This window comes from Malania oleifera, chromosome 12, assembly GCF_029873635.1.
Source record: "Malania oleifera isolate guangnan ecotype guangnan chromosome 12, ASM2987363v1, whole genome shotgun sequence".
Lineage (NCBI taxonomy): Eukaryota > Viridiplantae > Streptophyta > Magnoliopsida > Santalales > Ximeniaceae > Malania > Malania oleifera.
Window position 1 is genome coordinate 51,157,831 of NC_080428.1, and position 4,328 is coordinate 51,162,158.

Here is a 4,328-nt window from a genome sequence, read left to right on the forward strand (position 1 = left end):
TCGAGGACTTCTCAGATGTAGGATTCTGAGAGTGTTGATTACTCGAGTGTAGGATCTCGAGGGCTTCTCAGATTTAGGATTCTGAGAGTTTGTTGATTACTCGAGTGTAGGATCTCGAGGGCTTCTCAGATGTAGGATTCTGAGAGTTTGTTGATTGTTCGAGTGTAGGATCTCGAGGACTTCTCAGATGTAGGATTCTGAGAGTCGGATGATATTTTTGAATTGATGATGAATACTCAGGTATAGGATACCGAGAGTCAGATGAAATTTTGAATTGATAATGAATGCTCAGGTATAGGATACCAAAAGCTGGATGAAATTTTGAATTGATGATGAATACTCGGGTATAGGATCCCAAGAGTCGGATGAAATTTTGAATTGATGATGAATGCTCAGGTGTAGGATACCAATAGCCGGATGAAATTTTGAATTGATGATGAATACTCGGGTATAGGATCCCAAGAGTCGGATCAAATTTTGAATTGATGATGAATGCTCAGGTATAGGATACCAATAGTCGGATGAAATTTTGAATTGATGATGAATACTCGGGTATAGGATCCCAAGAGTCGGATGAAATTTTGAATTGATGATGAATGCTCAGGTATAGGATACCAATAGCCGGATGAAATTTTGAATTGATGATGAGTACTCGGGTATAGGATCCCAAGAGTCATACGACCGAATTTGGTCCTGAAGGCAGATGCCCCAGCTTCAAAATGAATGCTAAAATTGGGACTAGGGTCGATTGCCCCAGTTTGGAAGCAAAAGACTTGAACAAGACCTAGGCCAGTTGCCCCAGTCTCAGGGCAGATGGATTGATTGGTACCTAGGCCAGTTGCCCCAACTCCTTTTTCTTCTTCTTCCTTTTCCTTTTTTTTTTTTTTTTAGATGAAACATGGATTGCTTAGACAAGGATGACAAGACGGGTGTGAATGAATGATGCTATGCAAGGTGTTTGATATGACACCAGAACATGGGGATATGCAGGCATGTTGCATGATACAATATATATGCACTTTTCTGTGTAATGCATGAAATGCATGACGATGCATGAACTTTATTTTTCCAGTGTGCCTCTAATCTTGACTATGTTGCCTCTGACCTGGTTCCCTCGAAACTTGCCCCAGCTGAATGGATTCATAACTGATCTTGGCCCAATTTCCTTAATGGAGGCAGTCAACCTGACTCAAATGAAACTCCATCACAGAATCTATCTAGTTGAATGGATTTATAACAGCTCTTGGCCCTGTTTTCCTATTCATCCATTCTGATAAGAAGGTGCTTGAATAAGTTCCACTGAAACTCAAATCGAAACTTGCCCCAGATGAGTTTATCTACCACTGATTTTTGCCTGGTTGTTAGATTCTTCTTGAATAAGCAGATCTCTAAAGCCCGACGTGACATTTGCCCCGGTTAAATTGACTGATTCTATGTGCATCGTATTTCCTCAACGGGGACCTCCTCTATAAGAAGCACACTAGTGGTTCCGAAACTCTTTGACTATCCATCCTATTGGAATGATTATGCAATTATGACATCAACTTATGAAATCAAAAGGTCAACCACCCAAAAAGATGTTTTACCATGTTCCAATGTTATTACAAGAAAAATTCATACCAGTATTCAAAAGCCATATGATATTGATGTTTAATTTACCAAACTGAATGGCTGATCTTTTCTTCGACTGTACCAACTTTATCGATGGCCACCTCTCTTCTTTTGTTTCATCATGCTGTGAAACCATTAGAAATTTCACCTAGTTAAACGTTGTCTTTAGTTTAGTCAAGTTCAACTCATGTTTTGATCTCAAGATGGTCTTTAAGACTCGGGACGAAACGTAGGCTGAGGGATACAGGTTTTTAGAATAAAATGGAAACTAAGGCTCAAAAATACCACCCCAAATAATGTTTTACGCCCCCAGTTCGAGTTGAGACGTTTTGCAAGATGTTGACCGAACTTGTTATTTAAACAAGCTGCCTACGTACCTTTTCAGGATCAGGTCATTACGTAGTTCAGACTCGTCATTGAGTCTGACAAATCATTAGAGACAACAATGTATACCAATCAAGTCAGGACTTCATTTGGACCGTAATGTAGGCTGGGGGGTTATTGGTTAAAGAAAGAAAGAGTTAAATAGGGCTCAAAATCATTATTTTTATCAATTGTAATTTGGTCAAGGATCACATGCGTAGTATATCCCTTATTTTCTTTCTCTTTTCTTCTTTCTCTTTCCATTTGCTTTTACTGCTCCCTTTTGTTTTTCTCTATGAAGGGATTTTGTCATTTTTGTTTGGACTTCATTTAGGACCGATTTCGTTTAAACTGCCCCAGTGTGGGGTGTGATCCTTTGACGGGTTAATCAATAAATAAATTTTTCATGCTCAAAAGGGCTTGCAAGAGATTTCTTCTTTGAATTTCTTTTGGGTAGTAGAAAAAATGGCCTGCCATCATTTCGATAGCCCATTGTTGTCTCATATGACTTGCCAAACGCTAGGAGACCCAACCCAGGTTAACTTTTTGGTGAACTGGCTTTTAAGAAAAGACTAGTTTAACATTCAAGCTCAACTTGGTTAACAATTAATAAATCAATATTTGGTTCTTTTTGGGGATAACTGGTCGACCAAAGATGGCCATCTATCATTTGATCAAAACATGAATAGTGAATTGACTTGAAATTCTTGGCACAACACATATATTTTACTGAATTCCTTCGAGATTCTTTATTTCTTCACAACATCCGTCTTCATAGGGTGAGGAAAATTGTTTTATCTTCTTCTGATTCCACCTCCCGTGTTTGGTTTTCAAAATTAACATCACTTTCTGGCTTATGAATATTGGTATTATTATTTTCCTTATCTTTACACGAAACATCAGCAAACAAATTTTTGGTCAACTGAACTCAGGACACAAGTGATATGAGAAAATGCATAATTCAATTTATTGATGAAAGGGAAATTATCCGAGACAATAGTGTCGACGGACTGCTAGAAGACAGGGAATTAAAATGACATCATCACATGAAACAAACTAGATAATCAAAAACTTGCCCCTTGTGTACTTTTGCTCCCTTTGGGCTCCTTACGAGAACTCTAGGATCTATAACTTGACATATTCTTTTGCCTGACCTCGGCTCACAGTCTTTCGTACAACATATTAACCATTTCCTTCCCCATGATTGGGTAGGGGATCACTATGGACTCCTGGCTGCTTATCATCGAAGACCAACCAACCGGCATCCCTCAACGACTGTACCTTGTGTTTAAATGTCCAACAGCGGTCAATGGTGTGACCCGGCGAATTGGAGTGATACGCACACTTAGCATCCGAGTCATACCATTGTGGTAAGGGGTGTCGTACGGCTACTCCAGGGATTGTTGAAATGAGTCTTCTTTCGAGCAATTGTGGGAGCAATTCCGAATAGGACATGGGAATTGGTTGCACCCTATTAGGACCATATCTCTGTGTTTGAACATTTTTCTGTGTGAGCGTAGGCCCATTGGGAACAGACTGAGACCCTGTGCTTGTATGCGCTATCTGGTTAACAATATTTATTCTAAACCCTTGGTTATGACCTCTTTGGTATTGTCGCCCTTGAATCATATGAGTTTCATCATCCTTCTTCCTATTTGCCCATTTCTTGTCTGAACTAGTTTCTTCGCCACTACTTCTAGCTTTTCCGACTTTGATGGCTGTTTCGATTCTCTCTCCGGTAGAAACAAGGTCCATTAAGTCATGGGGGGTTGCCCCTAAGAGATGCCCAAAGTAGGGATCTTTCAATGTATTCACGAATAGGGAGATAGCCTCCCTATCTTCCACCGGAGGGCTCACTTGGATGGACATGTCCCTCCATCTATATGCATATTCTCTAAATGTTTCATTAGGTTTCATTTGCATGCTTTGCAGGGTCATATGATCAGGTGCCATCTCTATCACATGGCGGTACTGAGCTATAAATGAATTTGCCAGATCTTTCCAAGTACGGATTCGAGCTCGATCCTGCTGAATGTACCATCTAATAGCTGCTCCAGTCAAACTATCTTGAAAGCAATGCATCATCAACCTCTCATCATCGGTGTGTGCAGCCATTTTCTAGCAATAAAGGCGCAAGTGAGTTCGAGGGTAGTGGGTTCCATCAAATTTTTTGAAATCCTTCATCTTGAATTTTGGCGGTAGAGTGACCTTTGGCACCAGGCAAAGATCATTAGGATCAACGGAGTCAAATGTATTATACCCTTCAATTGCTTTCAAGCGCTCCTCTAATACGTCACAACGACGCTCAGACTCAGATCTATTTATCCCCATATCAGGAGTTGCTAGCGGGGAAG